This window comes from Zingiber officinale, chromosome 1A (assembly GCF_018446385.1).
Source record: "Zingiber officinale cultivar Zhangliang chromosome 1A, Zo_v1.1, whole genome shotgun sequence".
Taxonomy (NCBI): Eukaryota; Viridiplantae; Streptophyta; class Magnoliopsida; order Zingiberales; family Zingiberaceae; genus Zingiber; species Zingiber officinale.
In genome coordinates, this window is record NC_055987.1 from 8,020,932 (window position 1) to 8,044,611 (window position 23,680).

General features: G+C 43.1%; 1 pseudogene; it reads left to right on the top strand.

The window, feature by feature from the left end:
- Window positions 1-207: 207 nt before the first annotated feature.
- On the top strand, window positions 208-2,005 carry LOC122016935 (annotated as a pseudogene).
- The last annotated feature ends 21,675 nt before the right edge of the window (window positions 2,006-23,680 follow it).

Sequence of the window (23,680 nt, forward strand, 5' to 3'; positions counted from 1 at the left end):
TTAACTTTGAGCTCAGAGTGACCTGTAAGATCTATCTGATATCAATCTAACCTTTTATCGAAGCGTATTTTACGACCTCCGCCTACTCTTCACCGACAACCTCTAGTGAACACGGATAGTAGATTATTCATTGATTGATCAATTAATCCTCCATGGTATATGACCGGAATATATACTATTAATGCCATCTCGCCAGTCCTATTTATTCCACATGAATCTGTTTTACAACAACAGAGTTACTGAACCAAAAGAAATTTCATCAACAGAAACATAACAAGCCCCACCATACAGTGTTTATAGATCATTATTGCTAGCCAGACGTCATTGCTGACGGAATTGCAGAAAAGAAGTAAGGAACTCAACCTAGTCCACAAGTCCTAGAGTGAGTGCCATACTGATGCCAGCCTCTGCATTTACTGGATAGAAGCACGCACAGTTTGCAACCTTGTGCTCAAGACCATGGCGGATGATCTGCATATACTCTTCCTGCCCTTTCTCGCCCCAGGCCACATGATCCCCATGGTCGACTTGGCACGGCTTTTTGCAGGCAGAGGAATCAAAGCCACCGTCGTAACCACCACCGGCAACGTGCCTCTCGTCAAGCCTACCGTTGATCTCGCCAACACCGACGCTTCCCTCCGCCACACTATCCAACTCCTCCCCCTCCGCCTCCCCTGCTCAGAAGCTGGAATTCCCGAGGGCTACGAGAACCTCGCCTCCTTCCCTGACCCCGACGACCTCTCTCAGCTCACCGCCGCCACCGACAGGCTTGAGCCCTCCTTCTCGCTGCTGCTCAAAACCCACCGCCCTGACTGCGTCGTCGTCGATTTGTTCTATCCTTGGGCCTCCCGCGTCGCCCAAGAAGCCTCCGTTCCTTCCCTCCTCTTTAGTGGATCCAACTTCTTCAGCTCCGCAGTTATTAAAATCGTAATAGACGGCGAGCTGAACCAGGGCGACTTGGAGACCGAGCGATTGATCGAGGTTCCCGGCATACCGCAGAAGATCCATCTCAAGCTCTCTAATCTCCCCTACACTGTCCTTCATCCCGACGAGTTCTCCCACCGGATGTTCGAAAGCTTTCACCGGATCCACGGCATGGTCGTGAACAGTTTCTACGAGCTGGAACGTGACTACGTCGATCGAGCCCCCATCTCGCGATACCTCAGGTTCTGGTTCGTCGGCCCCGTCTCGCTGCAGAACCGAGGCATGGATATGAATATGGTGCGAGGGAGCAGCGGCGCTGCTTCGGGGAGCGCCGATCATTTCTTGAGTTGGCTCGAAACCAAGAGGCCGAGGTCAGTCCTCTACGTCTGCTTCGGGAGTGTGGCCCGGTTCACGGCCACTCAGCTGCGGGAGATCGCGCGAGGTCTCGATGCGTCGGACCGGCCGTTCATCTAGGTAGTGGGGAAGGCCGGAGAGATATCGGAATGGCTTCCAGAGGGATTCGTGAACAGGGTGGTCGGCGGCGGGAAGGGAATGTTGGTGCAAGGATGGGCGCCGCAGCTTCTCATATTGAATCACGAAGCGGTGGGAGGCTTCGTGACGCACTGCGGGTGGAACTCATGCCTGGAAGCGATTGCTGCCGGTGTTCCGGTGATCACTTGGCCGTTGTTTGCCGAGCAAATCCTGAACGAGAAGCTGTTGGTCAACGTGCACAGGATGGGGATATCAATCGGTGTGATTTCCTGCGGCAATAAAGCAGAGGAGCGGACGGTGGTGAACAATGAGCAACTGAAGGAGGCGGTGGATGAGCTGATGGGTAGTGGAGAGGAAGCAGAAGAGAGGAGGAAGAGGGCGAGGGAACTGGGAGAGACGGCGAGAAGGGCGATTGAAGAAGGTGGATCTTCTCATCAAGCGATGACTTGCCTCATAGAGCAGTTGATTCGATTGAAAACTGTGTAAGAAGAAGAATAGGGAGAGAGGAAGGAATAAGATGAGAATAATAAAATCTATTGTTTATTGATATTTATCTTAAGGATAATACAATATATAATGTTCAAAAGTACTTGGTCAAATAATTAATTAATAAATAACAGAATTATTCTAAGAATAATTCTGAGAATAATTATAACAGAATTATTAGAATAATTCAAATACTAATATGATTTGATTTGGTAATTTGATCCGGTCAATTTGGATAATTCTGTTATATCTCTTTTACCCCCCGACAAACTCAGCGGGAGATCTCTGACGTTGAGTTTGCTTGCTAACTTGTTAAAACGTTGTCTGGATAGTGGCTTAGTAAAGATGTCAGCGATTTGATCTTCAACAGAAATATAAGAGACGGATAACTATTGAGTTGTTACACGTTCATGAACAAAATGAAAATCAATTTACATGTTTTGTATGAGCATGAAAGATTGGATTTGTTGTAAGATATGTTGTTCCGATATTGTCACACCAAATTTTTGGTGCAATATTTGATGCAAGATGAAGTTCAGAGAGAAGTGATTAAGACGTTGTATTTGCTATAGCTTTATATTCTGCCTCAGTGCTTGAACGAGATACCGTAGGTTGCTTTTTCGAATTCCATGAGATAAGATTTCGTCCAAGAAATATTACATATCCACTAGTAGAGCGTCTATCTTCAGGAGAACTTGCCCAATCTGCATCACTATATGCATGTAAATCTCGAGATGATTGGCGATATAAAAGAAGACCATGTAGAATAGTGCCTTTGAGATAGCGAAGTATTCTTTTTACATTATCCCAATTTTGTTCGGTTGGAGCATGCATGAATTGGCAAGCACGATTTACCGCAAAAGTAATATCAGGACGTGTGATAGTGACATATTGTAAGACCCCAACAATACTTCGATAAATTTGTGGATCAGATAGAGCAGGAGAGGATGAAGTTGGAGAGTTATTTATAGCAATTGGCGTAGAGATCGGACGTGCTCCATCCATTTTGGCTTTTTGAAGAAGTCCAGTAATGTATTTGCTCTGAGAGAGAAGATAGTCATCCTCATGTGGAATAAGCTCAATACCAAGAAAAAAACGAGCAATACCCAAATCTCTAGTAGGAAATTCTTGATTGAGAAAACTTAATAAAGTTGTGATACCCTTGTGATCATTGCCGGTTATCAGAATGTCATCCACATAAATAAGAAAAAAATATCATATTTTCATCATTATATTTGTGAAATAGAGACGAGTCAGTCTTTTATCCAGAAAATCCTTGAGCTTGTAACCAATTAGATAGTCGATGAAACCATGCACGAGGAGCTTGTCGAAAACCATATAAGGATTTCTTGAGTTGGCAAACATGAGATGGAAATTGTGGATGAATGAAACCAGGTGGTTGCTCCATAAATATAGTTTCCTCAAGATGACCATGGAGAAATGCATTTGAAATATCCAATTGTCGTACAGGCCAATTAGAACTAACAGCTATTGATAATAATAGTCTGACAGATGTAATTTTGATGACTGGGCTGAAAGTGTCATTAAAGTCAATACCTGGCTGTTGACTAAATCCTTTAGCTACAAGTCGAGCTTTGTATCTTTCAAGAGAACCATCAACTCGATGCTTAAGATGGAATACCCATTTAGAGCCCACAACATTCATTGAGGGAGTGCGCGGAACTAGAGTCCATGTTCCATTGCGAAGAAGTGCATCAAATTCTGTAGCCATTGCACTACGCCAGTTTGGATCCTTGTTTGCTTGTGTAAAACAGGTTGGTTCAATAGATTTGGAAGAAACCACTAGAGCTCGTGGAAGGGGATATCGAGTTGCATTTGGTGGGCAACGCTCATAAATATCACTAATGGGAAGCATGCGACGAGGAGCATTATCATCTGAATCACTTGTTGATGACGACGAGGAAGTAGGCTGACATGGTGATGTAGATGACGGACTTGCATTATCCGAGGAACCAGAGAGCATATTATCTTCGATCGGCGAGACTTCTAAGATTGGAGCAGCAACCGGAGGTGATTCTGATGGTATAGGAGAGTTATTAGAGAGCTCCGGAGCAGGACCTAGAATTCCATCACTTCTGATAATATTAGGTGGCATTAAGAAGGTGCCACTTGTATTTGGAGGAGAGATTGAAGAAGCTACCGAAAAAGGGAATAAAGACTCATCAAAAGTAACATGTCGTGAAATATAAATTCGTCCTGTTGGTATATGCAAGCAACGATAACAATGGTGCAAATTGCTATAACCAAGAAAAACACATTGTAGTGAACGAGAGTCAAGTTTGTGTTTAGAATAGGGGCGTAACCATGGATAACATGCGCAACCAAAAATTCGAAGGAAAGTGTAATCAGGGGTTTGATTATAAAGTTTTTCAAAAGGACATTTATGACTGAGCAATGGTGTAGGAAGTCGATTAATGAGATATACTGCAGTGCTAACAGCTTCATCCCAAAATTTACGCGGAACTGATGCATGATGAAGAAGAGCTAAGGCAGTTTCAATTATATGTCTATGTTTTCTCTCAGCAGAGCCATTTTGTTCTGGAGTGTGAGGACAAGAAACTCGATGAACAATTCCACAAGAGACAAAATGACGATGGAGAGCTTGATATTCGCCTCCCCAATCAGAATGAAAAGAGAGTATTTTACGATTAAAAGATCGTTCTGTTGGTGCAACCTTAGGTCAAGGTTGACCTGGTTGACCTGACTCGAGTTGACCTGACTCGAGTTGTATTTTGATGTTTGACGAAAATAGAAAAGTTCTATTCTGATGTTTGACGAGAATATAAAAGTTCTATTCTGATGTTTGACAGAATACAAACTTGGGAGATTGTGGGTGCAATCTTTGGTCAATGTTGACCTGGTTGACCCGAGGTGAGTCGACCTGATTCGGGAAATCCTGGTAAGTGAAGCCAGGTGAAAGTCCTGGTGAGTGAAGCCAGGCAAGGGAAAGTCCTGGTGAGTGAAGCCAGGCAGTTGGAAAGTCCTGGTGAGTGAAGCCAGGCAGTGTGAAAGTCCTGGTGAGTGAAGCCAGGCAAGGGAAATCCAGATAGATCAAGGTTGACCAGACATCTAGTGAAAAGTCCAAGTATGGAAACTTGGCACGAGAAAAGTCCAAGTATGGAGACTTGGCACAGAAAAGTCAAAGCAGGGAGCTTGGCACGGGAAAAGCCCAAGTATGGAGACTTGGCATGGGAAAAGTCCAAGCAGGGAGCTTGGCACGGGAAAAGCCCAAGTATAGAGACTTAGCACGGAAAAATCCAAGCAGGGAGCTTGGCACGAGTAAAGTCCAAGTATGGAGACTTGGCACGGAAAAGTCCAAGCAGGGAGCTTGGCACGCGAGAAGTCCAAGTATGGAAGCCTGGCATGGGAAGTCAGAGAGGGCTCGGTAGCTCGGTAGCTCGGTAGCTCGTAGCTCGGCAGCTCGTTCTCCGGACTAGGTCAGAGAGGGCTCGGTAGCTCGTTCTCTGGACCGGATGGAGTCAGAGAGGGCTCGGTAGCTCGTTCTCCGGACGAAGTCGGAGAGAGCTCGGTAGCTCGGTAGCTCGGTAGCTCGGTAGCTCGTAGCTCGGTAGCTCGTTCTCTGGACTGGATGGAGTCGGAGAGGGCTCGGTAGCTCGTTCTCCGGACGAAGTCGGAGAGAGCTCGATAGCTCGGTAGCTCGGTAGCCCGGTAGCTCGGTAGCTCGGTAGCTTTGACTAGGTCAGAGAGGGCTCGGTAGCTCGTTCTCAGGACCAGGTAGGGTTTAGGGCTGCAAGCTCTAAACCTGGATCAGTCTGGTGACCGATCAATAATCATACAGAAGCGAAGAAGATCGGAGAAGAAAGAGGGGGATCGGTCTGTGGACCGATCCACCTGAGTCCTGATCGGTCCACAGACCGATCAGCACCATCCCAGACCGATCAGGATTTGTCCTGATCGGTCCAGAGAGCCATGGATCGGTCTGCTGACCGATCCACAGCAATGTCGCTTGTATTCTGCTATTTTTCTGCAACTTCTGATTTCTCTAAACTAATGATCTTCTGTGAGCTTTTTGAGTTACAGGTTGCAGGTATCATGACGATGCTTGAATTCAAGTTAAGGTCTATTAGAGGAATAAGACAAAATGGTTTTTCTACTGAGCTTGAATGCAAATGGTGCATTTGAAGCATCAACGGATACTGGCGATCTGGGTATGGTCTGGCTGCAATCAGCTTGACTCCTTGGCATTGGTTTGAGCTCAGAAGACACCAGTGAAGACCATGGATGGTATTGGTGTGAGTTCAGAGGACCAGATGAGGAGGAGGAGTGATTAGCGACGCCTGAGTTGATTGCAGTGATTCGATACAGGTTGGAGTGATTCTATGCAGCTTGCAGTGATTCGATGCAGGCAAACGCAGTGAAGAAAGCAGAGAAATAAGAAGGAGGAAGAAGAGAGGTTGGAGTAATGTTTTTGCATTGCAAACTCTCTATCGTTGATTAAGCAAGAGTGCCGTGTGGAGCTCTTGGCTGAGGATCCGCTTCTTTAAGCTCTGCTTTCATTGTGGCTGTAAGTTAACTGTGCATTCATTGTAGCCACCAAACTCTGTAAGTCTTGTGCTTCATTTAAATCCTTTTGAGACTTTGTGGAGAGGTTTCTCCACCGAGAAGGAGAAATACTTAGCAGGAATCTGTCCGGGGGTTGATCTACCGAAAGATCAAGGGATCGTCCACCTTACGGACACGTCGAGAAGTAGGGGCAAGTTATCCCCGAACCTCGTACATCATTGTGTTAGTGGTGTTTTGTTTTCTTCCTTATATTAGTTTGTTTTTGCTTATTTCCGCTGTGCTAACAAAGTTCTGGAAGAAAATTTGTGTAAGTTTACAAAGAGGCTATTCACACCCCCCCTCTCTAGCCATCTGAAGGTCCCAACAAATGGTATCAGAGTCTGGTGCTCTTCATCTGGACTAACATCCTAAGGAGCAAGAAGATGGCCATGAAGGAAGGATTCAGCACCAACAGACCACCCTTCTTCGACGGAGCAGATTTTCAATATTGGAAGAGTCGCATGGAGTATTACCTTAAGAATGATATCTCCATGTGGTTCTCGGTCAAGGAAGGATTCACACCACCGAAGGACGAAGAAGGTAAGGAACTCGATTCATCAAGGTGGTCTACCGAACAAACTCGTAAAGGGCAAGCCGATGTCAAGGCGGTAGTCACCTTACAATGTGGGATTGCCAAGGACCAACTCGTCAAGGTAGGTCCATTCTCGAGTGCAAAAGATTTATGGAACAAGCTTATCGAGCTCCAAGAAGGAACTCGAGATTCTCGGATAGCCAAGAGGGACCTATTCCTAAACCAACTACAAAACCTCACCATGAAGGAGAACGAAACGGTAAGTGAACTACACGGAAGGTTCAAAGAGATCCTCAATGGTCTTCATTCCGTGGATGAACGCGTAGAGAATCGCGATCTCGTAAGGTATGCACTCAAAGCCTTTCCAAGGAATGCCTTGTGGTCATCTATGGTAGATGTCTACAAGGTTTCCAAGGACCTTTCAATTGTTAAGTTAGATGAATTTTTCTGTGAAATGGAACTTCATGAACTTGCTAACAAAGGTCAAAAAGAGAAAGGTATTGCCTTAGTTGCAGGAGAAAAGAGCAAGGATGGAAGAAGAAAGAAAGAAAAGAAGAAGGAGAAAGAGATCCCTACATCCTCATCCTCCTCCGAGTCCGATGATGAAGGTGGATCATCATCAAGCGAGATGGCCAACTTTGTAAGGAGGATCATGAGAAGAAGTCGGAGATACAAAGGGAAAGGTAAATCTGTTGATCAAAATATTGATAAGACTAATGTTACATGTTATGAGTGTAGCAAGAAAGGCCACTACCGGAGTGAGTGTCCAAAACTCAAGAAGGAGGAAAGAGCCAAGAAGAAGAAAGCTCTCAAGGCCACTTGGGATGAATCTTCCTCAAGCTCATCGGAGGAGGAAGAGAAGAAGGAGAAGAGTACTCGGCAATTGGCACTCATGGCAAGGGAGAAGTCCGAGTCCGAGAGTGATGACTCAAGAACTTCAGCCGCAGCTTCATCATCTTCGGATGATGAAGAGGTAACCTCTTCTCACTTAGAAAAATGCTATAAGACTATTACACATTTGTCTATCTTGCTTAAAAAATCAAAAACAGAAAATAAATCATTAAAAGAAGAAGTAGAAAACTTGAGGGCCCTTAGGAAAGATGAGGTTGATGACCTACATCTAGAGGTCCTTGAGGATGAGAACAAGACCTTGAAGGGTGAGGTTGAGAAACTCAAGAAAATGCTTGAAAAATTCTCAACTAGCTCTAAGACCCTAGACATGATTCTAAATGCCCAAAGGGCGGTCTACAACAAGGCTGGGTTAGGATACCAACCTAAGGAGTCTAGCTTTATTTCTTTAGTGTCAAGAACCTAATTTCATAGATCGCATGTTTCTAGGGTTCATGAGACTAGGAAGGGTGTAACCAAGGCATGGGTGCCTAAGTCTTTCATTGTAGATGCATTAGGTCCCAAGATTTGGGTACCTAAAACATCTATCTTTTGTGTCTTGTAGGCATTGGTCAAGGGGGAGCGTCTATCAACTTGGTTTGTTGATAGTGGATGCTCCAAGCACATGACCGGGGACAAGTCACTATTTTCTACCATTCAAAACAAAAATAGAGGTAATGTGTCATTTGGTAACAATGGTAGTCTTAAGGTGATAGGAGTTGGAGACATTCATATATCCGAATATCTCCAAATCAAGAATGTCCTTCTAGTCAAGGGGATGACTTTTAATCTCCTAAGTGTCAGTCAATTGTGTGATACGGGTTACACAATTGAGTTTCATTCGAGTCAATGTCTAGTCAAAAACATTGACACACTTGACACGGTACTAGTAGGCACAAGGGTAGATAACATTTATCAAGTTTCTTTTAAAAGTGCTACTAATGCTCTTGCTAAGTGTTTCATGTCAAAAGAAGAAGAATCGTGGCTTTGGCATAGGAGGTTGGCTCATGTGAACATGAAGAATATCTGGAAGCTGATCAACAAAGGGTTAGTGCGAGGCTTACCAAGCATCAAGTACCAAAAGACCAAATTGTGTGATGCATGTCAGAAGGGTAAGCAAACTAAAGCGCCTCATAAAGGTAAAAGCGTTGTAAGTACAACTACTGCCTTAAACTTATTACATATGGATTTGTTTGATTGCAGTAGTGTTATTTCATTAAATGGAAGTAGATACTGTTTAGTGATTATTGATGACTTTACTAGGTATACATGGACCTTCTTTTTGAAAACTAAGGATCAAACCATAGATATTTTTATTTCTTTTTGTAGAAGAACTGAAAATGAAAAATCAACAACAATTAAAACCATTAGAAGTGATCATGGTGGGGAATTTCAAAATCATAGGTTTTTAGAATTCTGTCAAGAAAAGGGACATAGGCATGAGTTCTCTACTCCAAGGACCCCACAGCAAAATGGGGTTGTGGAGAGAAAGAACCGAGTCTTACAAGAGGCTGCACGAAGTATGCTCAATGAGTACTCTCTACCGAGCTACCTATGGGCTGAAGTTGTAAATACAGCTTGCTATGTGCAGAACCGGGTCTTGATACATAGGTATTTAGGAAAGACTCCCCATGAACTTTGGTTTGGGAAACCCCCTACAATCAAACATCTTAGGGTGTTTGGTTGTAAGGTGTTTATCTTGAACACCAAGGATCATCTTGGAAAGTTCACGGCTAAGGCTGATGAAGGGATACTGGTCGGGTACTCTCTCATCAGCAAAGCCTATCGAGTCTACAACAATAGGACTAAGTTGATTGAAGAGTCCTCGGATGTAGCTTTTGAAGAAATCCCTAAATCAAATGATCAATCAAGGGAAGTAGGAGAAATTCAATTTGAACTTAGAAATCTAAGTTTAAATGATTATAACATAGAAAGAGTCCAAATTGACTCCGATAATGATGAGCAAAGGCAAGAGAGGGCTCAGCCTGATCCCTTGCCTGATATTGAGCCCTTCCTTGTGTCTAGTGAGACCACTCATGAGACACCGTCAAGACCAAGGCAATCTAGGATAGCCTCTAATCATCCCCAAGACCAGATTGTGGGAGACATCCAACAAGGGGTTAGGACTAGATCATTCTTTAGAAATGAGTCTAATGAGGTCGCCTTGATCTCAGAAATCGAACCAAAAATAGTTAATGATGCATTGCACGATCCTGACTGGGTCATAGCTATGCAAGATGAGTTAGGTCAATTTGAAAGGAGCCAAGTGTGGGACTTAGTTCCTAGACCTAAGAAGACCACCATTATTGGAACCAAATGGGTTTTCAAAAATAAGTTAAACCAAAAGGGAGAAGTCGTAAGAAACAAGGCAAGACTCGTAACCAAGGGCTATAGTCAAGTCGAAGGTCTCGATTATGATGAGACTTATGCTCCCGTGGCTCGATTAGAGTCCATTCGTTTAATGCTAGCTTTTGCTGCACATAGAGGTTTCAAGCTCTATCAAATGGACGTTAAATCGGCCTTCTTAAATGGTTTCATTAAAGAAGAGGTCTATGTTGAACAACCACCGGGGTTTGTGAATACCGAAGCTCCAAACCACGTGTACAAGCTCAAGAAAGCTCTGTATGGGCTCAAACAAGCACCTCGAGCTTGGTACGAAAGGTTGTCAACGTACTTACTAGAAAAGGGTTTTGTGAGAGGTCAAATAGACCCAACACTATTTCTGCATAGAGATGGTGAAAACATATTTATAGCCCAAGTGTATGTCGATGACATAATTTTGTGGCTCAAATAACAGGGGCTATTTAAATGAATTTATCACTCACATGGAAAGTGAGTTTGAGATGAGTCTGGTGGGAGAATTGACATTCTTCCTTGGACTTGAAATTAAACAAACTCGAGATGGCATTTATGTCCATCAGACAAAATACACTCAAGAGATGCTCAAGAAATTCAAAATGAGTGACTCTAAGGAAGTATCCACTCCAATGGCGACAAACACTCGCCTTGACAATGATGAGAATGGAAAACCAGTTGATCTAACGCAATATAGAAGCATGATCGGTAGTCTTCTATATCTCACAGCTAGTCGACCGGACATACTTTTTGCTGTAGGCATGTGCGCTAGATATCAGGTCTGTGCCAAGGAATCTCATTTAATTGCTGTTAAGAGAATTTTGAGATACCTTAAGGGCACAATTAGAGTAGGTCTTTGGTACCCACGTACTGAGTCTTTTGATTTGATAGGTTATACCGACTCCGATTATGCTGGGTGCAAGTTGGATCGGAAAAGCACTAGTGGGGGTTGTCAATTTCTAGGTTCATCTTTGGTTAGTTGGTCAAGTCGGAAGCAACATTGCGTTGCTCTCTCCACGACCGAGGCTGAATACATTGCCATGGGAGAGAGTGTATCACAATTGTTGTGGATGATCCACACCCTAGAAGATTATGGACTTTCGTATAAGGGAGTGCAAGTGTTATGTGACAACATTAGCACAATAAACCTAACGAAAAATCCTGTCCATCATTCAAGAACCAAACATATTGAAGTGCGTCATCACTTCATTAGAGATCATGTAGCTAGGGGAGACATTGCGCTCACATATGTTGAGTCAAAGTCAAACCTAGCCGATATTTTCACCAAACCTCTTCCAGAAAATGAATTTAGTCATTTGAGGAGAGAATTGGGAATGTGTTTGGCTCAATAGACCATTCAGACATCATCATGATCAATGAGGACAGTTAAAACAATAAGAGAAATTGGGAAATTAATTTGGGCAACTTGGGGACATCTCACACAAACTATAAGGCTTAACAAATTATTTTTGTTTGCTAGAAATGGGGTGAGATGCTAGGATCAGCAGAATTATTCAAAATGTATCATACATCTCTTGAATAATTAGGTTGAAGAGACATCAATTGAGTATGGGGAAGACCATTACATAATTCATGTGTATTTGGTTCCTAAACCTTACTCATATATTCCAACCAAGGAAACTTGGTTGGACCTTTTCCTATAAATCATGTAACCTTGATTGTTGGACTGTTTGATACCTTTGATCGATACCTTTTGCAATTTTGTTTGAAACTAGGATAAGTCATTGAAATTATGATAGAAATTTGGATATATTTTGACAAACTTGAAACTGAATCTTTAGGACTATAGACAGTTTAAGACCATATAACCTCATCACTGGGAAATAGTTATGCATATAGACTCTTCAGGGTCTAGATACTGAACTTGGAAGGTTTACTGGAGAAACTTCTACGAATTATCTACGAATTTCAGTTACTGAAATTTCAGTATCAGACACTGATCGGTCTACAGACCGATCAGGAAAGGGTGGATCGGTCTGTTGACCGATCCAAAACCTCTCCAGACCTTTCTGTTTGATATCTGATCGGTCCAGCGACCGATCAGGTTTTTTTCATACACCAGAAAGCCTACTGATTGTCTTCTGATCGGTCTACAGACCGATCAGGAAGTTCCCTGATCGGTCCAGGGACCGATCCAGAGAAGTGTGGATCGGTCTGGTGACCGATCCAGTGAGGTTCTGATCGGTCTAGTGACCGATCGGGCGTGCCAAAATGCTGATTTTCGACTGTAATTTCAGCTGAAAGTTAAAACACAGGTTGTGTTTTGGATTTCTAAAGGTTTGAAACTCTCCAAGACATTGTTGGTGCAATGGTCAAGGGGGAGTTGACCTTTAGGGAGAGTTTTACCTATTAGTCAAGGGGGAGTTGACTTTTAGGGGGAGTTTTTTTTTTCTCTAAAGACTTGAGTGATATGGGATTATCACTAAGTTGATTGTTGACTTTAGTATCAAGGGGGAAATTAAGGGTTTCAATGAAAGGTATGAGACTTTCATTAGGAAAAACTCTTGACCTTGATTCACTCTTTTTGATGTGTGTCAAAAAGGGGGAGAATGGGAGAATGTCCAAAGAATGTTCAAGGAAGAACATTAGAGTTTGGGGAGAATGTTCAAGGAAGAATATTGGAAAACATAAGTTAGGTTATCGGGTTAACCTAACTTGATTATGGTTTTTGTCAAACATCAAAAAGGGAGAGATTGTTGGTGCAACCTTAGGTCAAGGTTGACCTGGTTGACCTGACTCGAGTTATATTTTGATGTTTGACGAAAATAGAAAAGTTCTATTCTGATGTTTGACGAGAATAGAAAAGTTCTATTCTGATGTTTGACAGAATACAAACTTGGGAGATTGTGGCTGCAATCTTTGGTCAAGGTTGACCTGGTTGACCCGAGGTGAGTCGACCTGATTCGGAAAATCCTGGTAAGTGAAGCCAGGTGAAAGTCCTGGTGAGTGAAGCCAGACAAGGGAAAGTCCTGGTGAGTGAAGCCAGGCAGTTGGAAAGTCCTGGTGAGTGAAGCCAGGCAGTGTGAAAGTCCTGGTGAGTGAAGCCAGGCAAGGGAAATCCAGATAGATCAAGGTTGACCAGACATCTGGTGAAAAGTCCAAGTATGGAGACTTGGCACGAGAAAAGTCCAAGTATGGAGACTTGGCACGGAAAAGTCAAAGCAGGGAGCTTGGCACGGGAAAAGCCCAAGTATGGAGACTTGGCACGGGAAAAGTCCAAGCAGAGAGCTTGGCACGGGAAAAGCCCAAGTATGGAGACTTGGCACAGAAAAGTCCAAGCAGGGAGCTTGGCACGAGTAAAGTCCAAGTATGGAGACTTGGCACGGAAAAGTCCAAGCAGGGAGCTTGGCACGGGAGAAGTCCAAGTATGGAAGCTTGGCATGGGAAGTTAAAGAGGACTCGGTAGCTCGGTAGCTCGGTAGCTCGGCAGCTCGTTCTCCGGACTAGGTCAGAGAGGGCTCGGTAGCTCATTCTCTGGACCGGATGGAGTCAGAGAGGGCTCGGTAGCTCGTTCTCCGGACGAAGTCGGAGAGAGCTCGGTAGCTCGGTAGCTCGGTAGCCCGGTAACCCGGTAGCTCGGTAGCTCGTAGCTTGGTAGCTCGTTCTCTGGACCGGATGGAGTCGGAGAGGGCTCGGTAGCTCGTTCTCCGGACGAAGTCGGAGAGAGCTCGGTAGCTCGGTAGCCCGGTAGCTCGGTAGCTCGGTAGCTCGGTAGCTTTGACTAGGTTAGAGAGGGCTCGGTAGCTCGTTCTCAGGACCAGGTAGGGTTTAGGGCTGGAAGCTCTAAACCTGGATCAGTCTGGTGACCGATCAGTAATCATACAGAAGCGAAGAAGATCGGAGAAGAAAGAGGGGGATCGGTCTGTGGACCGATCCACCTGAGTCCTGATCGGTCCACAGACCGATCAGCACTATCCCAGACCGACCAGGATGTGTCCTGATCGGTCCAGAGAGCCATGGATCGGTCTGCTGACCGATCCACAGCAATGTCGCTTGTATTCTTCTATTTTTCTGCAACTTCTGATTTCTCTAAACTAACGATCTTCTGTGAGCTTTTTGAGTTACAGGTTGCAGGTATCATGACGATGCTTGAATTCAAGTTAAGGTCTATTAGAGGAATAAGACAAAATGGTTTTTCTACTGAGCTTGACTGCAAATGGTGCATTTGAAGCATCAACGGATACTGGCGATCTGGGTATGGTCTGGCTGCAATCAGCTTGACTCCTTGGCATTGGTTCGAGCTCAGAAGATACCAGTGAAGACCATGGATGGTATTGGTGTGAGTTCAGAGGACCAGATGAGGAGGAGGAGTGATTAGCGACGCCTGAGTTGATTGCAGTGATTCGATACAAGTTGCAGCGATTCTATGCAGCTTGCAGTGATTCGATGCAGGCAAACGCAGTGAAGAAAGCAGAGAAATAAGAAGGAGGAAGAAGAGAGGTTGGAGTAATGTTTTTGCATTGCAAACTCTCTATCGTTGATTAAGCAAGAGTGTCGTGTGGAGCTCTTGGCTGAGGATCCGCTTCTTTAAGCTCTGCTTTCATTGTGGCTGTAAGTTAATTGTGCATTCATTGTAGCCACCAAACTCTGTAAGTCTTGTGCTTCATTTAAATCCTTTTGAGACTTTGTGGAGAGGTTTCTCCACCGAGAAGGAGAAATACTTAGCCGGAATCTGTCCGAGGGTTGATCTACCGAAAGATCAAGGGATCGTCCACCTTACGGACACGCCGAGGAGTAGGAGCAAGTTATCCCCGAACCTCGTACATCATTGTGTTAGTGGTGTTTTGTTTTCTTCCTTGTATTAGTTTGTTTTTGCTTATTTCCGCTGTGCTAACAAAGTTCTGGAAGAAAATTTGTGTAAGTTTACGAAGAGGCTATTCACACCCCCCCCCTCTCTAGCCATCTGAAGGTCCCAACACGTTCAACTTGAATTTGAAAATTACAAAATATATCAAATAAATCAGATTTCCTTCTCATAGGATAAAGCCAAGTATATTTACTGAAATGATCAATGAATGTAACATAATATTGGAAACCTTGATTAGACAAAATAGGTGCAGGGCCCCAAACATCAGAATGGATTATTTCAAGTGGAAAATTAGAAACATGATCAGATAAAGAGAAAGGTAGCTTATGACTTTTAGATTCCATGCAGGCCCTACATGAATAAGATGGAGAGGAGGTAATAGAAGTAGGTAAATCATACCTATTGATGATTGACTGAACAATACGAAGGGAAGGATGACCAAGTCGAGCATGCCAAGCTGGTTTATTTGTGCGTTCACCAACAAAAGCTTTGATTGAAGAACTCTGAAGACAATAGAGGCCATTTTTGATTCTCCCATAAAACACAATAGCATTTGTTCCTCTATCCTTTATAAGATAATGATTATGATGAAATTCAAAAATGACATTGTTATCAAGACAAAACTGACGTGTAGAAAGTAAATTTTTAGTGATAGATAGAACATGAAAGACATTGCGCATGTGAAAAGTTCGATTAGATAAATGAACATATGTGTTTCCAAGATTAGCAATTTGCAAACCTGAACCATCGCCTACTTGCACCGTATCTGAGCCATAATATGGCATTACGTCTGTAAGGATATTATAATCTGATGTGACATGATGAGTTGCTCCAGTGTCAATATACCAATTAGTAGATGAGAACTCTGGATTTTTACCACAAGTAGGCACAAACGAAAGAACTTTAGGATATACTTGTGAAATAGATGGTTGTCTTGAGACTGTAGGACCACCAATGAAATTTGAATCAAATGGACTAGGACATTGAATACCAAAATGTCCAATTCCAAGACAAATTTGACATTTTACCCTAGACCAATCAAGTCTTTTAGGGCATATATTTTTAGTATGACCAACGATGTGACAAATTTGACATCGGTCCGGACTTTGCTTTTGTCCTCTTTGATGTCGTCGAGTATTTGACATCTAAAGTAAAAAATAACTTGTCCGGTGGTAGTGGAAAAAAAAAATAGAGATTAAGGAAGAGGAAAGAGAAGCAAAGGGGTTGGCAGCGGAAGAAAATAAGTATTTTTCGTTTGTTCTGAAAAATTGAGAAGAATAAGAAAATTAAAACACGTAGGAGAAAATAAGGGGCTTGAGGGAAAAATTTAAAATTCGCCGTTTATACGATCTCCGCCTCAAGAAATTGAGGGAAGATAAAAAGAGAGAGAGAGAGAGAGAGATGGCTCTGATACCATGTAAGAAGAAGAATAGGGAGAGAGGAAGGAATAAGATGAGAATAATAAAATCTATTGTTCATTGATATTTGCCCTAAAGACAATACAATATATAATGTTCAAAAGTACTTGGTCAAATAACTAATTAATAAATAACAGAATTATTCTAAGAATAATTCTGAAAATAATTATAACAGAATTATTAGAATAATCCAAATACTAATATGATTTGATTTGGTAATTTGATCCGGTCAATTTGGATAATTCTGTTATATCTCTTTTAAACTGTTGGATTAAATAGGGAGAATGGAGATGAGAAGAAATGAACTAACATTCTTGGCATATCAATTAGAATCCATGTTGCATTAATTAGTTTACTTTATCAATTAGAATCCACGTTACATTAGTTACAACTGATACCTCATTTTGACCATCAATTTATCGAAGAACAACTCGAAACTGCATCTAAAGGTACACGAACTGAGAATGAACTGTGTGCTTCTTCACAACAATGCTAATGGATTAAGGGGGTAAACGACAAGCTAGTCGTGAGCTATTTAGATCTTGATTAGAAAAAAAAATCATTTGAATTCGTTCGATTAAATTAATGAGCCGAACTCGAGTTTGATTTCAAACACGAAAACATTATCGAACTCAACTCGAGTTTAATAGTATTTGATTTGTGAGATCATAAACATATTCGTTTAGAAGTTTACAAATCTGTTCGTTAAGAGGCTCACTTACATGTACGTTAAAAAACTCATGAAAATGTTCGTTAAGAACTCGAGCTCGGATTCGCTTAAACACTAAATCATTAACCCTTAACCCTAAATCTTAAAAAAAAATTTACACTAGGTACTCATGAGTTGCCCATAGATGCATGGGTAATTAAGGGTTGTAAATAAGTCAAACCAAGCCAAGCTTTGAGATATTCAAGCTTGTTTAACAAGGTAACCGCGAGCCAAGTCAAGCCGAGCCTAAAATGAATCAAGTCTTTGAAATAATTATTCAAGTTTGAGTTGGTTTATTTTTGATGAGCTTAAGCTTGGCTTAAGTTTGATTCATTTAGATATTATCGAGCTTTCAATTCAAACTTAACTTGAACTTGATTCGTTTAGATGCAATCGAGCTCTCAATTCAAATTTATTTGATTGTTTGAAACTTTTGATTGTTTGATTTATTATTGAGCTTGATAATTCAAACTTACTTGTTTATTTTTTAAAAAAATATTTATTTAGCATGTTGATAAGAGTTTTATTAATGAACATAATTCATGAATATAATTCACTAATGTTGTTCATGAACGTTGTTCACGAACTTTAACGAGTTAAATAAACATATATGTTTAAACTTGTTTGTTTAGTTTAATGAATTGTTCAATATTTTTTATTTAATCGATCTTTTATGTATCGAACAAACATAAACATGCTCTTACTAAACTAAACACTAAGCTTGTTCATCAATATTTGGTTCATTAACATTAATTAACTAAATATCACATGAATTATAAATATAATATATCTGATGTGAGGAGTATTGGCCGCTTCCACGGGGCCAATGAAGTCAATGGTCAAAAATGAAAGGGAGGTCAAATTTAAAATAGGTCAACGAGATTGACCCCTGACTCGGCATATCCGAGTCACGCCAACCAGATATGCGGCTCATTACTCTTGGCCCTTTCGATGTGGTGCCCTTCTCGGCCTTATCAATTCGATGCTCGATCCTCTTGGCACGACCGACCGACGATCCTCTCGGCTACACCGGCAGATGATTCTATCGACTCCACTGATTGATATTCTCGCAGATCGAATATACGACTCATTCCTCTCAGCCCCACCGGCAGATGAGCCTATCGACTCCACTCATTGCTCAAGTAGACAAGAAAACTTTTAGAGGATCAGCGAGGGGACCTCGGTGAGACGGGTGGCCTGGGAGGTCTGATTAGGGATTTGAAGGTAAAGCTCATGCATCTCGACTAGGACATCTTCCAGTCCCACCACGCCTGTGGTGAGTCCCACGCGGTGGCACCGGCGCCATCTGCAGGAGTAGTCTACGTTAGTGACGCAGTCGGTCCCCATAATTTTGACCTCATCATAAATGTATTCAATGATGAACCATACCCAAATGCGTGCATCACGCTTTGTCAACTATAGACTGCTTATTTACCATGCAGTAAATAATTCAGCACAAGGTGAAAAGACTATGGTTCATGGCTCGGAATTCCTATGCAATCAGCTTCACCATCTACAAATAATTATCAATTGGATGCCAAATGATTTGCTCTTGTGCTACCATATGAAAGTATTCTAAATTAAGGAATAAATTCTGAGTTCTTTCAACCCGAAATGTCATATTTCGGGGGAGTCCCTGTTCGAAGAAATTTTGACAGCACCTCCCCTGTACGGGTGACAATCTGAACCATTTCTACAGACACAATATACCTCAGTCACAGGAGGCTGGAATATACACACAACCACGCAGTTTATATGCAGCATACTCGACTGATAAAATAAAATACACCACGCAGTTATATGTAAATTTTACAGCCCACTCGACTGTACCAAAATCAAACACAGCGAAGATACAATGGACAACACATACAAACTAAAAACGAAGACTGCTAGTCGGCTAGGCTTACACTACACAACAAAACAACACTCCAGAAATAAAATCGGAACACAAAGCTAAATACACAAAATAGAAATAAACATAAGCGGAGGCAGGTCTTCTGATATGACGTGGGAACCAGCAAGCAGGATACTCCAAGCGACTCCATAAACAACATGGTACCTGAAAAAGATAGTGTCCACGGGGGTGAGTTCAACAACTCAGCAGATACCTAGTTGACATGTATAGTAAACTATAACAAATAGTAATAACTATGGAGTACAGTCTCCTGGACAAAATCTGGAAAATGCACAATAGAAAAGGGCTCAAGGGAAGTGTACTCACCAGGACCTCCTATCAAAATAATCGGGTCATCAGACCGAGAGTATCATAAATTCTGTATGCATGTCAAACATATGCATCCATCCAAATGCAACATATAAGTGCAACAAACACAATCAGTAAATGCATCAATGCATATGATGTCAATGACATGGTCACCCCTGATGCCAATCAGCCATCTCACACACGATGGTGAGACCAAGTGGGTAGAGTTGTGACAACCATGCACTCTGCCGTCACTGCTCCTGATGAGTGACCGAGTGGACGGGATGCTGTCGGAGTACACCTATCCTCCTAACCCAAATCATAAGTGGGGGAGCACAATGCTCTCATCTCCCGGTACACGATGACGGGGGAGGGATCACTGACGTGCTACCACGCTGCATCACACTACCCATGAGCGGACCAATGGAGCACCGACAGAGCAAAACTAACGTGCTACCACGCTGCGTCACACTACCCATGAGCGGACCAGCGGAGCACCGACAGAGATGAAACTAGTGATGTGCTCAACAATAATGGAGCAGACTATCGCGCAGCATGCAATCATGCGAATGATGAATGACACTAAGCATGACAGAATCCTCAACAGCATAGCAATATCCATATATATATAAAATGTGTACCATAGGACAATGAATCAAATCAAAGGTACACAGACCAGATAAGGTATAAAACCTAGATCCTGAACATAATAAACACATAGTTGTGTCACTACCCCTATAAGCATGTATAATCAGGTAGGTACTAACATGAAGTGCATAATAGGTAAACAAAACAAGCATGTAACAGGTATCGGGTAGTGACCAACCGAAGCAAAGACGAACATAATCATTACTAAAGGCTATAACCTACTAAATATATCAGCATGGCATTATCAAAGATAAGTCAAGGTACCCGCCTCCAATAGGAAGAGGTCCAATATGGTCAAGTCCAACATTGAGATGCTCGTCTTGCGTCAAAGTCCTCAATATAACAGTTCTTGCTAACATTGTTCACGATTCCCACTTCACAGAAAATAGCTATACCTGCTGACCACCCAACGAATGCCCCAAATCAAATACCTAGCATGGATCCAATGCCCAATTAGTAATCAATACAATACAGAGATCAGAATAAGATGGAGTTGTTGTCTTCCCAAATTAAATACCTAAAATCAGCATTTATTGGTCGGTATTCAACAAGTCCATAATGCTACTAAATGGATCTGCAAAGCCACTGCAAGTCAGATGAGTACAACAGCCATCGATCGGGTAGGAAGGAAAACAAAGATAAAATAGACTCACCACACTTGTTGAAAACCACCTACCTCACACTTACAAATCGAATCAAGAAGAGGAAGTGCTAGCGTCGATCCTCCTCCGGCGACCACAACACCCATCTACTGGTGGCGAAGAATTAAACCTAATGGTGAGGTCTAGGGCACGGGTGGAGAACTAGGATTAGATCCTTGCTCTTGGCTGAAACCCAAATCGTGCAAAGGTGTGCCTCTGATCGGGAAGACCAGAAAGGGGTCTGTGGCGAGAGATCGGTTCGTGGCAGTCGGTTGTGGCAACCGGGGGTGACACGAGAGGGAAAGGGAGATACTGGTCGAAACAGAGGAGAAACTCGGCACGGCGGTCGGCCTCGACGAGCAAATCAAAAGAGAGGAAGGGCGGTGGCGCTGGGATGTCCACGGCGAGGGGCGACGGGCGCCAGTGACTAGCTAGGGCACGAGCACAGAGGAGGCGGTCGGCGGCAAAAATCTAGGGCACAGAGAGTAGGCACTGTTCCGTGCGGCAGAGGGAAAGGTCCGGGTGGAGGAGCCGATGGACTTCGACCGAAGGAAGGAGGAAGAGAAGTGGAAGAAGGGTCAGCACGGCTTAAATCGCAATGAAGGGAGAAGAAACCGTAGCCGATTAGGGCTTCGGCGTCGGGCGCGCGAGGAGGAAGAAGGAAACGGCTTGAGAAGAGGAAAATAAAGAAAAAAGAAAAAGAATAGAAAAAGAAAAAGGAATTAAGAAAATAAACATTTCCTCGCTTAAATAGGTAGCCTAAACAGGTTTTCCCGAACCTCATTTTTATCCTCGTAAACTCGTCCATACGGTCTCCGAAAAATTCCAGAAAAATTTCTAAAAATTCCATTACGGCGATTCGCCCATTTTCGGTATTTTACATTCTCCCTCACTAATAAAAATTTGGTCCCCAAATTTCATTATCTACCATCAGCAAGTACTAGCAATGGATAGATAGTATTTATGCTGAACGGAACCATAACTTACATACCTCAAGTGAAAAGGTGGGGGTATCAAGCTTGGATAGTATCCTCGAGCTCCCAAGTAGCCTCCTCGTTGGAGTGATGCTGCCATCCGACTTTAACTAGTATGATTGTCTTGTTCCGCAACTGACGCTCTTTTCGGTCCAGAATCCGTACCAGAACCTCCTTATAAGTGACGTCAGGCTGAACGAGAACTGAGATATCTGTCAGCACATGTGTCGTGTCGGGTATGTATCTTCTCAGCATAGACACATGGAATACGTCGTGAACACCTGCCAGGGACGGTGGTAGTGCCAGACGGTAAGCTACCGCTCCAATCATCTCCAAGATCTGGAAAGGTCCAATGTATCGTGGAACTAGCTTACCTCTGAGGCCAAATCTCTTCACCCCTTTCGTGGGTGAAACTCGCAGAAATACATAGTCACCTATAGAGAACTCCAGGGGTCTGCGTCTCCAATCAGCATAACTCTTCTGGCAATCCTGCGCCTCTGACATCCTCCGCCTGATAGTACGGACCAACTCTGCCTCATGATGAGCTCTATAAAGTCCCAACAGCTGGGCCTCCCCAACATCATCCCAGAGGGTGAGTGTCCGACAAGGCCTACCATACAACGCTTCAAACGGTGCCATCTAGATAGCCGAATGAATGTTGTTGTTGTAGGTGAACTCTACCAATGGCGAATGATCCTCTCAACTGCCTCCAAAATCCAATACACAAGACCTCAGCAAGTCCTCTAAAGTTTGAATGGTCCGCTCTAACTGTCCATCTGTCTGTGGATGGAAAACTGTACTGAAACGGAGCTGAGTGCCCAAGGCCTTCTGTAGACTCTATCAGAAACGAGACGTGAACCGTGGATCTCTATCCAAAACAATAGTCAAAGGGACACCATGTAATCTGATGATCTCCCGGCAATACAGATCTGTCAATCGATCTAGAGAATCAATCTTCCGAATCGTTAAGAAGTGCGCCGATTTGGTTAATCGATCAACGGTTACCCAAATCGTATCATGGTCTCGTCGTGTCCTAGGCAAACTCACCACAAAGTCCATGGTGATGTGTTCTCATTTCCACTCAGGAATAAGAATCCACCGAAGTAATCTGGCAGGTCTCTGGTGCTCAGCCTTCACCTGCTAATAGACAAGACATCTAGCTACGAATTCCGCGATGTCTTTCTTCATACTGTTCCACCAATAAGAATGTCTCAAATCTCGATACATGCGGGTCCCACCTAGATGGATCACAAATCAAGAGTGATGAGCCTCTTGAAGTAGCTCCTGCAAGACTGGGTGAGACTGAGGTACGCATAATCTGCCTCGGAAGCATACAATACCCTCCTCATTTCGTGTGAACTTTGTCTGTTTCCCGGAAGCTATCTGGCTGCCAATGAACTGCAAATGCTGATCACCATCCTGGGCCTCTCAGATCTTCGTCCTGATCGACGACTGAGCAACCATGATAACCAGAATACCCTGCTCTATCTGTCCCTGCTCCTGAAGGTCTAACTCGAAGAAACCCTGAACCAAGTCTGTGATTGAAACTCGGTGGCAAGCCAAAGTCCCTCTGGACTTCCTACTGAGTGCATCGACAACCACATTAGCTTTTCCCGGATGATAGCTAATGGTACAATCATAATCCTTCAGGAATTCCATCCATCTCCTCAGTGGGAGATTAAGTTTCTTCTGGGTGAAAATATATTTGAGACTCTATGATCTGTGAGAATCTCAAAGATAATACTGTACAGATAATGCCGCCAAATCTTCAAAGCAAAGATTATGGCGGCTAGCTCCAATCATGTACTGGGTATTTCTTCTCATGCGCCTTCAACTGCCGAGAAGCATAGGAGACTACCATGCCGTGCTGCATCAAAACAGCGCTCAAACCTTGAAGAGACGTGTCAGTGTAGAGTACAAATTCGTCCTCTTCGGAGGGTAAAACCAAAACTAGAGCCGACACTAATCTCCGCTTCAGCTTCTGCAAGCTGGTCTCAC